At 36.8% G+C, this 13,742-nt stretch overlaps 1 protein-coding gene across 1 annotated transcript in view; it reads right to left on the bottom strand.

The window, feature by feature from the left end:
- The window catches only part of nudt14 (nudix (nucleoside diphosphate linked moiety X)-type motif 14), a 39,567-nt gene that overhangs the window by 25,025 nt on the left and 800 nt on the right, over window positions 1–13,742 (bottom strand). The gene's annotated exons all lie outside the window — the stretch shown is intronic.

The following is a 13,742-nucleotide window of genomic DNA, read 5'->3' as shown; positions in this document are numbered from 1 at the left end:
AGACCTTAAATTGTAATTCAGTATCCCTGCTTGGGCAAAACATCTCTTAGAACATGGACAAAAAACGGACGTTTTTGTTATTTAAAATAATGCAGCCCCTCATCCTGGTCTAACACCCTGAGCACGACCTACTCAATAAGAGTGGCAGGAGAGCTCAGTTAATAAGTGGCAAATCTCCATTAAGGGAAACGTTCATGCTTAACCTGAGGCACTGGACTAAAACAACAGTGCGCAGAGAGTGACTCCGCATGCAGCTTCGGTAAGCGAAGCGCGGCCAGCGAGGCCCACAGGGTCAGTGACGCTCGTGCTCCTAACACAAATTTTGGCTCCAAAGCTAACGCTTTTGGAGGGAACATTTGCATAATTCTGTCACTTGTTTACAAATAGTCTCGTTTAACATAGACCCCAAGTCCCTCAAAGAAAGCTTCAGGAGAGCTGTGATGTTTTATACTGAGGAAAACTCTCCAATTAAAAAGGTTCAATTATAGGTACAAACTGTGATTTTCAGTAATTAAAACACATTTCTCTAACCGTATTATGCAGTGGTGTTCTTTTTTTTAAGGTGTTAAATCACAACACGCATATAAAAATAGCATGCACACCTTTTGCTTGTGCTAATTTCCAGTCACCTTAGATGCTGAAAGGAATCAAGAATTATAATAAAGGCCTGTTGTAATGCACGCCAGGGCAGAGGTGTTTACCCCGTTCCTCAATACTTCAAAGTAAGCCACACATTTTTGTGTAGGCGTGAAATCCATCATTTCTTCCCATTGGGCAAGGTGAGTGGGGATAAAAACGACGCATCACTGGCAAGTGTGTACTTGAATGCATAGTTGTGGAGGTGGAAATTGGCTTGTTTAGATACGGGAGAGCAATACAAGATGATTGGGAAGCTTCCAATCGGGCATCTCTTGGTCTGTGGTCCACACGCCAACCCACAGACATACCGTAGTCATACGTGCATACAAAGCAAAGGTCTTTTGTAATTTATTTAGGCAGTTCTGTACCCGGAAATACATGGCTGCTCTTTATAGGCATTCGGGATCAAATTACACAAAAGCCAAAACTATTACTTCCCTCTAACCCTGATGCTCGTGACATCTGACCAGAGCAGACTCACTAGAAGGAAAGACATACAAGTTCATACAAAGCTGGTACATCCGTAGCGTGAAGGCATGGTGCTGACACGACACGCCCGGAAAGTGCAAGTGATGCACAGGCCGTCATCCAGCCGCATGCTCTTACAAGAAAAGCACAATCTGACTCAAGCCTTAAGGCTGGAAAAAACTGTTTTAAAGTGGAACCTTAGGTTTACAGGGCTCCTCTGTAATTACTGCAATAAGATCTTGCTGCATCATCAAACAATACAAGAGCCCATTCCAAGTACTTTCGCCTTGGGCCAGTGTCAAACAAATACTTTTACTCTAAGCCCTCATCAACTCGTTTGAGATCACTTCACGTGACAACAAATGCTACTGTACTAAACATGCATTTGTGACTTAACGCTACCTTCATTTGAGTCTCTGGGAAAATGAGAACATTACACTTCAGCATACTGTAACAGGGCATCACAGTAGGACAATTGTTATTATTATGTTATTCAGTTATTTATGTTTTCAAAATGTCTAGAAATAAAGAAGAGATAGCAAATAATGATATATAAACCCGGAAGGGTTTTGTTCACTTGGAAAGTATGCTGTTTAGTTTTTTTCCCCACAGGTTTAAAATATACAGTGGAACCTTGGATTACGAGCCCGTTCCAGAAGCGGGCTTATATTTCAAAACACTGGTAAATCAAATAGAATTTTCCCATAAGAAATAATGGAAACTCAAATTATTTATTTCACAGCCCCAAAAAATAAATATCTAAAAACAATTAATACAAAATATAAAGTAAAAATAAAACAAATTAACCTGCACTTTACCTTTAGAAAAAAGGTAAAGTGCAGCGTCCTGCGAGAACGTGACAATATCCTTGCGTTATTGGCATAATGGAGTGTAAGGGAGAATTAAGGATAGAAGATGCGCCTCTGACATTTAAATCGTTGGTGTGGCAACATTTTGGATTTCTTGTGGAAATAAGAAACGGCGAAAAAATGACAGACAAGACAAAGACAATTTGCAAACACTGTAAGAAATTAATACCGTACACCTCTGCTAACACAAGCACTATGCAAAATCATTAAAAAAACAACCACAGCTTGTTACTAAAAGCTGCTCCTGTTAAGAAAAAGGGAAGCAATTCAGTTCGCATGAAAGGGCAAACAACCATAACAAATGCCCTTGCAGCTAAACTTCCACCATCCAATGCAGGAGTGCAAGGTAAACGTTGTACAGGCTCTGAAAGAGGCAGAAACCATCGCCATAACTACTGACGATTAGACTTCTACAGTCGTGGCAAAACGTTTTAAGAATGACACACATATTAGTTTTCACAAAGTTTGCTGCTAAACTGTGTTTCAGTTGTTTCTGTGATGTACTGAAATATAATTACAAGCACTTCAAAGGCTTTTATCGACAATTACATGACATTTATGCAAAGAGTCAGTATTTGCAGTGTTGGCCCTTCTTTTTCAGTACCTCAGTAAACCTTCAGTAAAGTTTACAAATAAGAAATAAATATGAATAAAAGAAATACGATAGAAAATTGAATAGAAAAATTAAATTAAACTAGGAAAAATAGAACTAAAAATAAAAATAGAAATGTGCTAGGAAAAATTGAACTAAAAATAAAAATAGAAATATGATGTACATAAAAATAGAATATACTGTACAAATTGAAATATACTGTACTGGGTGTGCAAATATGCATAGAACAAAGTGTAGTGTAGTGTAGTTGTGAAGGTAGGTGTGCAAAGTTATTAATCACTTCTTGGAGTTTGTCAGAATTAGGGTTTTTGTTTGTCCACCCGCCTCTTGAGGATTGACCACAAGTTCTCAATGGGATTAAGATCTGGGGAGTTCCCAGGCCATGGACCCAAAATTTCAACGTTTTGGTCCCCGAGCCACTTAGTTATCACTTTTGATTTGATTGTGCTCCATCGTCCTGGAAAATGCATTGTTCTTCACCAAACTGTTGTTGGATTGTTGGAAGATGTAGCTGTTGGAGGATGTTTTGGTACCATTCTTTATTCATGGCTGTGTTTTTGGGCAAAATTGTGAGTAAGCCCACTCCCTTGGATGAGAAGCAACCCCACACATGAATGGTCTCAGGATGCTTTACTGTTGGCATGACACAGGACTGGTGGGAGCGCTCACCTTTTCTTCTCCGGACAAGCCTTTTTCCAGATGCCCCAAACATGATCCTATAAATTGTTGATTTAGGTGCAATCTTCGTAGCCACAATATCCTTGCCTGTGAAGCAATTTTTATGCAACACAATGATGACTGCAATTTCCAATATTTATGTAATTCTCAAAAGTTTTGGCCACGACTGTAGGTGTACGCAGAGCAAGGCCTATATCAGAATTACAGCCTATTATCAACAGTAATTGCACGTTAAGGGATATTTGTGTTGTTTATTATTTATTTTTATTTATACTATTAATTTCATTGTGCAATTAATTGCCTGTCAGTTTGTGGCAAAATATTTTGCAGTGTTTACATGTTATTAATGCATATTATTCATCAAAATAGAAGTTTTATTTCATAAAGCTGATTTCAAAATGGACAAGAATTTTTTTTTCATTTTTCAGTTAAATAAAAGCCTATTTTTGCTATATATTTAAACATTGAGGATTTCTTTAAAAAAAATGTCTAAAAGTCTCGTCTCGTGGAAAAAGCGTCTCATTACACCCCTAATAAACAGTATACGCGTGCACAGATGTTGATTATACCAGTAAGAGACGCGCACCCACAATTCCGCAAGAGAGAGAAAGATCGTTGGCACAGTTGTGATCACTCGGCGTCAAAACATGAAGTGCATGCTTGATGCATGATACTTGGTACTCGTTAACCAAGACTTATTCGTTTTCCCAAGTCAAAATTTATTGAAAATCTTTGCGGAACACTCGCAAACCGCGTTTCTTGTAATCCGAGGTTTCACTGTACTTGCGGTGGTAGGGAGTGAGGTTGGCGTGAAAGTGGTCTACAAACAAAAAAAAATACATATGACCTTTAACACAAAATTTTTATTTTTTAATGTTTCTATTAATTTCACATTCCAGGAATCAGACCCACAAACGCTCCTCTCCATCTATCCATATGTGAAGAGTAAGACAAAGTAAAAAATAAATTAAATTAAGAAGTAAATTTTTGGTGAACAAAGATTGCACTGTTTGTCAGATCACATAGCCTTTAAAAAAAACAGCATTTTTAGCCATTTTTTAGTTTCATTAATATGCTTTAATAAATATAAATATATATATATATATATATATATATATATATATGTGGGTCAGTATTGTGCAATGTAGAGCGATATATCCGTTTTTCAGCACAACCTAGGCAATATGACAAATTAAACTTTCATTTTAACCAACGGGAGTGAGGAAAAAAACATTTTAAAAATGGGTCCAATAAGCAAAGAAATAGGACAGATTCATAAGATCGCATGTCTTTATGGTTATTTTCAGTCATTTTTGTAACCCAATAATACTAAAATTCTCATTTTGGCCAACAAGATTTGCCATCAATATCCTTTGGCGGCCGGCCCAAAGATACTCTATTTTGTGGGAAACACTGCTGTTGGCTGATCAAAACTTATTGTACAGCATAACTGTATGTAAAAAAAATAATGAAGTAAAATTATTAGAAGCAGTTACAGAAAAATCCTACACTTTTTACAGAACCACTTGTTAAAAAAAAACAGATTTTTTTCTGATAATCTTTTTAAGCAGGTACGGGTTTAAAAAAGAAAAGAATCTGAGCCAGTGTACTACAAAACTCAAAATCTAGCCACTTTAATGTGAATAACATGATATTGGTCTCACTTCTGAGGAACCCATGCTAAGGGGCACCAGCCTACAATGGTCTGCTGAAGCACTGGTTTCTTTTATAGGCTTATGCAGAAGAGGAACTGTGCATGGTGCATGCGCAGATGGCAGGGCTCCTCATTGTCAGGAGCACTCGCTAGGTAAGTGTGAAAAGCCCTTTGAGACCCTGGGAAATCTCCAAGGACATTGATTACGATCGAATTAGAGATTAGAAGGCCAAGAGGAGGGGGAGATAAAGCCTCAAAATTAATGTTCTTCCCCAGGCCTTACTTGCAATAAAGGATCAGAAGTAAAAAGGGGGTGGTGAGGTAGGCCTTGTACTTTTGGATGCTTAAAGTCTAATTACCATCAACTCCCAGTTTATAATGCTATGAACCCAGCAGCTGTCATGAATTCAATTGCCAGCATGCTGCCGTTTACAATCGGGGCCTTTAATTCCCACCATGTGCTGTACAACTTCTCAGGATTTAAAGCCTTCATCACACTCCATCCCCACCAGGCAATCACACTCAGCCAGCATTAGAAATGAGTATTCATGGGGATAGAGATGCTAACAGAGTGTGTGGCTGAAGAGTGCAGGTGGCAATTAAACCCCTGCAGACATTACACATGAGAGGAAAGATGGAGGTGCTGATGTGTTCAAAGCACCAACAAGAAAAAACACTGCTGGATTGCCTCAGAATTTTTAAACGGAACAGATGATAGTCCTCAGGCCAACACTGCATGATTATCAGTTGGAAGCCTGGACAATGGCTGGGAGTTATACCACGAGTCAAGTGAACAAGTATGATGCATTTAACCATATTGTGGATATAATGACAAGTTAAAAAACATCAGAAGTCTCAGCATGAGTCAAATTAAACATGAAATTAGGCTTAAATAATCAGCAGAATTACAGTTTAAAAATGAATTACTGCCACTTTACAGTAATGATGCATGCAGATTATTATTGCTGGACAAAAAGCATCCAACAGAAACCAGTAATCAGTCAACAACAAGTTCATGTAAAACTTTACATATCATTTTCTTTGTGATCATAGTTAGAAGGTTTTTCGCGTGCTCATTTGCTCTCATCTGCATCCGGTGCTGGTCACTGCAGATGTTCACTGCTGGTCACTGCTGAGTTTTCCGGATTGATGCACCTCCTAACTGCACAGGTGGTAATGTTATTAGGTCTCCCTCTACTTCTCCACCTAAAATGGTTAAAATGCTCCTTTTTTCTGTCTATTATTGAGAATTTACTGGAGATCAACATTCATGTTATTTTAGGACCAAGGCCATAAATAGAGGGAAAAAACAATGACATTACTACAGCCTAACATGAGGTAAGTGGTTTTCTTATACCAGTAAATTAAATAGTACTAGTTTAGTATAAATTAATAGTGCTGGTTCTATATAGATTAAATAAGTACCAGTTTAATAGATTTTAAATAGTACCTGTTGAGTATAGATTAAATAAGTACCAGTTTAATAGATTTTAAATAATACCTGTTTAGTATAGATTAAATAAGTACCAGTTTAATAAATATGAAATAGTACCTGTTTAGTATAGATTAAATAAGTACAAGTTTAATAAATATTAAATAGTACCTGTTTAGTATAGATTAAACAAGGGCCAGTTTAATAAATATGAAATAGTACCTGTTTAGTATAGATTAAATAAGTACAAGTTTAATAAATATTAAATAGTACCTGTTTAGTATAGATTAAATAAGTACCAGTTTAATAAATATGAAATAGTATCTGTTTAGTATGGATAAAAGAAGTACCAGTTTAATAAATATGAAATAGTACCTGTTTAGTATAGATTAAATAAGTACAAGTTTAATAAATATTAAATAATACCTGTTTAGTATAGATTAAATAAGTACCAGTTTAATAAATATGAAATAGTACCTGTTTAGTATAGATTAAATAAGTACAAGTTTAATAAATATTAAATAGTACCTGTTTAGTGTAGATTAAACAAGGGCCAGTTTAATAAATATGAAATAGTACCTGTTTAGTATAGATTAAATAAGTACAAGTTTAATAAATATTAAATAGTACCTGTTTAGTATAGATTAAACAAGGGCCAGTTTAATAAATATGAAATAGTACCTGTTTAGTATAGATTAAATAAGGACCAGTTTAATAAATATGAAATAGTACCTGTTTAGTATAGAATAAACAAGGGCCAGTTTAATAAATATGAAATAGTACCTGTTTAGTATAGATTAAATAAGTACAAGTTTAATAAATATTAAATAGTACCTGTTTAGTATAGATTAAACAACGGCCAGTTTGGTGTAATAAATTAAATAGAACCTGATCAGTGAAGATTAAATAAATGCAGATTTAGTAGAGATTAAATAATACCTGTTTAGTGTATATTACATAAGTACAAGTTTAGAAAATATTAAATAAGTGCTGGTTTAGTAAAGATAAAATAATACCTGTTTATTGTAAATTAAGTAGTACCAGTTTAGTATAGACAAGTAGTACTTGTTTTGTATAGACTAAATAAGTGCTGGTTTTGTATAGATTAAATAGTACCCATTTAGTATACTGTAGATGGATAGAAAATAGATGGTTATATACAGACTAATGATATATTATAAATATGACCAACAATTTTAACACTTTCAATCTGAAAAAGAAATGGATTACATAAACTATTTATATATATGCATATCATCCTGGTTTTAAAATTATGATTTTTATTTTATTATTAGGCAAAAACTAAAGTAAAAAGAAATAATAAAAAGAGAGTTAAGCCAACATTTTAAATTTTGATGTCTTTATCTTTTTATACGGTCATCACCTGGATCATTAAAAATATTGTGATTTGAATTTGATAGTCCACCCTTACAATGTGAAATGTCCATGAGCAAATCTGAGTAGACCACTAAAGATGTTTTATTGGACATCCTGACATACAGTCAGCAAGTGACTATGTCTCTTCCTGAGCAACTGCACATTTCCAGACAGCCGCAACAACAACAGCACACACCAACTCACTTGTGTACGCAGGTTAATGGCAGCCTGTGCACTGCTTCAGCATAAACAGTCCAGATCACCAAGGTAAACAATACCACTTTAATTACATCAAGTAGCAACCGGTGTAACAGAACCCGACAGCTATCAGACAAACCTCTCGCTGTATAAACAACCCGAGCGCAAGCTGCCATTACAAACACATGTACTCAGTGTAGAAATTAATGAGCACTAAAGTACAGAACAGAGAGGAGGTTACCAAATGAGGGAAAAACATCTAATTTATTTCTAAAACAAAATAAGTGTGTGTACTTGTAAATTATATAGGGAGGCTGAGAAGAGCTTAAAAGGGCTTTGTGGGTTTAAAACCTCAACTCTTGCGCACCACAGAACAGAATCAGGAATAAAAGACGTAAGAACAGAAGAGAGCAGAGGGAGTTCAATCTGTGTCCATCTGCTGTCTTCACCACCACACCCCCTAAACACATCCACTCTCCTTCTACACCATTCTACAGGTGCAAGTGCTGAAATTTAGTCTTTATCCTTTAACCTTTGTACACAGCATTGTGCAAACCAAAAGCTTATGGCTCTTACCAGAATTATCAGTTCCTTCCGTTTTTTTATAAATATTAAAAAAAAAAAAAAATCTTTAAATGCATCTAAGGAATGACAACTGTACTTTATATTATCACGTGAGTGATTTATGAAGTCTTTCAGAGCCCTTAAAAATCATTGTTCCCATGAACAATCCATAATCTCACAGGGAAGTGATACACAGGACATAAATACAATGCCATGAGTGGCGACTGAGAACGCCCGGCTACAGGGCCGAAGCTACTCCGCACAGTGGGAAAATGTTCTCGAACTAGTTGCCACCCAGCTCTCACCATTATATAGCTCATAGATCTTAGACAGGCTAAGGAAGCAGATTGAAGTTACCATCAAACCAAGGCCAAACAATGTTGGGAAATAGACATTGACATTGCTTTTTTATTTACTGACTGCCATAAAATAAAATGGGTGGTGGTGCTACGACGCTGGCAACACGTTCCGCCTGCAAATCCCACGAGGGATCTGGAGTAATATCTAGGCTAGAATATGCTAGAAAAGATGGCTACTACGAATGATAAAGCAGAACACACACAATATAAAAATGTCAGACGCTAGTCCATGCCTTAATGAGCAGTCTGCTGGAGCAACAGAACCACAAAGCAGTTCTGCATCTTCTCTCCTTCACCACTGCTGATTAGTTGAGTGTCAACAAAAGAGCGCACGCCATATCAGACGAGGTCAAAGGACATCACTGACCTCACTGACCACCTGTGCATCAGCTCTCTCTAGGATGACCTTAACAAGGCATCTGGCATCTCAGAATATCATTCACTCAGAGATCCTCTTTAGCTGCAACATACTACGTTTTTTTCTGTCATAACTGAAGATGCATGTACTTGCTGAAATGTAATGTTTTCAGAATGGAATCTGTTTTGGGTTAAAAAAACTTACTTATTCCATCCATATTTGGTTTCGATATTTTAATCTCATTTGTCCTTTTTTACAAACATCTGGCCTTTACAAACACCCAACGATCCGGTGCTTGATCAATGGCCATGACACATGTTTCCTTGTCTTCCTTACCCTTTGCTCACTCCAGCGTGCCTGCCCCCATTGTCCTTCATCTGTTCCTCCCCACCCGATCAACACCGATGTCCATCCACCAGCCCCTGTCTTAATCCACCACCTCCTCCCACCTCTGAACAACATGCTCTCTTTGATACCCCTCCTGTCTGGCTCAGACCCCTGTGGCTAAAGCAGCAGGCTGGCAGCTGGAGCAGTTGACCATGTTGGCTCAGCTGCTAGCTTGCGAGTGAATCCCAGGTTCGCATGAGATTCACCAGGAGCTTGATGTGATGCTAATGTCACTAATGTGTCGACTATTTAATTAGAGCTTATTTTACCAGTGGGTCAGCATCTGATGATTACGTTAAGGGAGATGCCACAATCCACAGCCTGTGTTGCAAACATACTATAAATCTGCTAGAGATAAGAAATACTTAATACAATTAATTAAAGGTTCTATAAAAAGTGAAAGGATGGATGTGTGTTATAGTATATCTACTATAAGAATTCCTGCACAGAAAATAGCGAACTCGGCAGCTTTGGCCGTTAATGGACTCTCCCCAAATGACAAAAGGCAATGGATAACTGACAACAGAAGACCATAACTGAATGCTGTGTTCAGGTTGTCAAAGCCATGCCCATAACGGTTGCAGTCTGTAAGGAAGTTGGTCCTGGTACACAGTGCCAGCAGGGACATGTGGGTGGCACAGCACACTGACTCAGTGCTGCGGCTGCTGTGGCTGCTGCAAAATCCAAGGGGAGGGGGAGCTGGCACTTATCTAATCCAGCTCTTGAAAAACAAGACTACATGTAAGGCTACTTGATTTCAGCTTTTTAAGGCACTTTTCCCGCCTTTTATGCTGTGGTGTAGTTTACATAGGCTTAAGCAACATGAGTGAACTAAGCAGAGAATAAAGCCATTTGTTTATTAGTTGTTGGTTATAAGTACGAAAGAGTGATAATCATGACTACAGCATCATCAGGGTCAGCCCTCATATATTATCATATCATCTATAATATGTATTCCTTCGTCCCTAAGAAACTGTATTCTAAACAGGGACGCAATGGATCTAATGTCAATTTTGAACACTAGGAGTGAGATGGGTATACACACAGCACCATGGATGGTGCACCAGTCCATTTCTGGGTACTGCACAATACGAAATAACAATTCCACGCTGTCGATTAAATTTCTATTGCGATTCTGTTAGTATCATAATTATATAAATATCTTGATTTAATGTTAATTCATTAGATTTTAACGAAGCAAATAATTTGCTTCTACTACACAGGACACTGAGCTGTCTGTTAATGTGTGAATAGTAAAGAGGGCACCACCTGTAGGATTATACAGGAATGGTGCAAATGCAAACAAACATATAAATAATTATGAATGATCAAAAAAAAAAAAAACAGTTTTGGGTCAGTAGGTTTTACAATTGGCAAAAGAATTAGAATTGTGCTAAATTTCTGAATTGATCCCCCACTTCTATCTCTAATATACAGATGTGCACACACGTTGACTAATGACTTACTGGCTTGTTTTTGGAAAGTGGGAGGAAACTGAAGAAGGAAACCCACGTGGACAAAGAGAATATGCAAAACTCCACACAGGATCTGAACTCAGGATTGAACTGGGGACGCTGTAATTGCAAGACACCACCACCTATAGCGCAACCCTGCTGTAAGATTAAGAACAGTGCGCTTTGAATTTTGATCAATTATGGATAAAATTACTAAGCTCATGAACATAGTGGAATTTCCTTTCATAATTTCCTTTTAAATAAGCTTTAATAAATGAAAACAACTTCTATCTTAGAAAAACAAGTGTAGGTTCTTAGAAGTCAAGCCAAATAAACATCCTTTTTTTTTTTTACTAATATTACTGAATAACAAAGGTCTTTTCAATACATTGACACAATTTCACCAGCTATTTGCTTAACATTTTACATGACATACTTTCATTCAACTTTCACTTATATTGAAACACAAAAATTCACTATACCATGAACTTCCTGAAAGACTGGTAATCTTTCACAATATTTGCATTTTTCAAATTTTTGGAAGCTTTATCCTACCATGAGCCGATTGAGATCAATATCATCTCAATAGCACCTCTTTTTTTTTATGACATCGAGCTAAATGTTTACTCTTCCTGAACATGTGAGTTCTGAGTGACTTGAGAGTGATTTGCTTGCATCGACTCCACAGTACTTAAACGAGTGAGAGTCCCATGAGCATGAAGTGTAATTGCACCACGAATTCCATCCATGCCGGCACCAAGCACCGGATGTGGCTGGCTGAGACATCGCGTAAAGAACAATGGGCCTAGACCTGGGGATTGCCGCTTTAACTTAAGAGGAAGTATTACTACATGGTTAAAAATGTGTATAGTGCCAAGCACAGATGGAGAAAAACAATCAAAGAGGAAGCAACTACAGGTGCCTCACAAAAAGCCAGCACTTAATGCATGTCAGGACAACAGTAGGAAAAAAGACATTGTATCAGGAAACGTTGATGAATTTGTTGAAAAGTTTACAGCAGCTCTGACATTCCATAGAAAGGGAAAAATAAATTTGTTAACAGTTATGTGTTCGTGAATACAAGACGAAGGTTACAATGGCAGAAAACAGCCTATGATGCATAAAATTAGGGTGTTGTTATAAAGGCAAACATCTTTGGGGACTTAGATACTAGCAAATCTGACAAAGAGAAACCTTTAATGCTTTGTTTCAGATAAGAAAGAACATAAATAGCTGAAACATTTATAATACTTTATATTTATAATATAATAGACCTAATAGTATGGTCGTAGTGTTGGGTTTTGTTCCTTTGTATTGTTTTTAATGTTTGCACACAACTTTTAATTTAATAGCTCTTCCTGATTTCTATTTCTTTTTTTTTACTGTAAGGGTATTTTCACATTAGGCAAAATTGATCTGTACTGTTCCCAAAAACAATTCCTTCCCTCTCCCCAGGTAGCCAAAGTTTTTGTTCTCTGTTCCCAGGTACATTTTTGTGTTTACACTCTCTGATACAACAGGTGACAGTATGCACCTACTTGGTTTGTGAGCCGCCATTAAACACAAGAGAAAAAGAGAACAAGTAGGTTAAATTTGGACTATGACTAACATTACTAATATTTTAGAAAACAAATTAAGATATTCTTGCGTACCTTTCTACTTTATCAGCTATGGCCGTGTGAGTCAGACAATCAGATCTGCCAATGTGCACACAGAGATTTTGGAGGGGATCGAAGGTTGATGAGTGATCTACTTCCATTTTTGGGTATGACTGGCTTCCACATCTGATTTGATCCTAAATGCAAAATGATTACGTTCTCACTAATCAAAATGAATCAGACTTGGAGGTTAAGTGGTCACTGAAACGATTTTTGGCCGTAAGGTGAAAGCACCCTTAAACAATGCTGAAGGCATTCAAAATATGCAATAATTCCCTTTGAACATTTGATATTGAAATGTGCCTGCTACTTATGTTCTGTAAAGCCTTCATACCGGCTCTAACCTGAGGTGCTGTTAATTGGTGATGTTTGAGGCTGGTAACTCTAAATTAACTTCTCCTCTGCAGCAAAGGTAAGTATTGGTCTTGCTTTTCAGGGTAGGTCTTCATGAGAGACAGTTTCATCATGGTGCTTGATGGGTTTTGCAAATGCACTTGACAATACTGTTATTACAAGAACTATTCCAGAACTGCTGACCTTTGTGTCTTAAAAAAACAACAACAGACTGTTGCTGTTGTTACTTAATTACATAATTCCAAATGTGTTATTTCATAGGATTCAAATCTTCAGGAGTTCTCTAGAATGTAGAAAACAAATAAATAAAAAAATACAGATTTAAAAGGTGTGACGGATTCAAATGTTCGACTGATACTGTATTAATATACTTGCTTTTTTTTTTTTTTTTGGTTTTGAACACTGTTGTTCATGTCAAAACATGAAATTCTGGAAGAAGTCATCCAGGGCTCCAGTACTGGGAGCCTGATTAAAGCAGTATTTTTAGTTTTTAATACATTTTCAAAACCGACCCCTGACCTGCTTTTTCTTTTTCACACTAATTATTATTCAACTCTTAAGAGTTACATTTACATTTAGGCATTTGGCAGACGCTCTTATCCAGAGCGACTTACAAAAAGTGCTTTAATGTTTACAACATTGGATACATACTTACACTGGGTTAACTAGGTTAATAACTA

This window comes from Clarias gariepinus, chromosome 27 (assembly GCF_024256425.1).
Source record: "Clarias gariepinus isolate MV-2021 ecotype Netherlands chromosome 27, CGAR_prim_01v2, whole genome shotgun sequence".
NCBI lineage: Eukaryota > Metazoa > Chordata > Actinopteri > Siluriformes > Clariidae > Clarias > Clarias gariepinus.
Note: the sequence above shows the minus strand (reverse complement) of the source record. Positions and strands in the feature narration are given on the sequence as shown.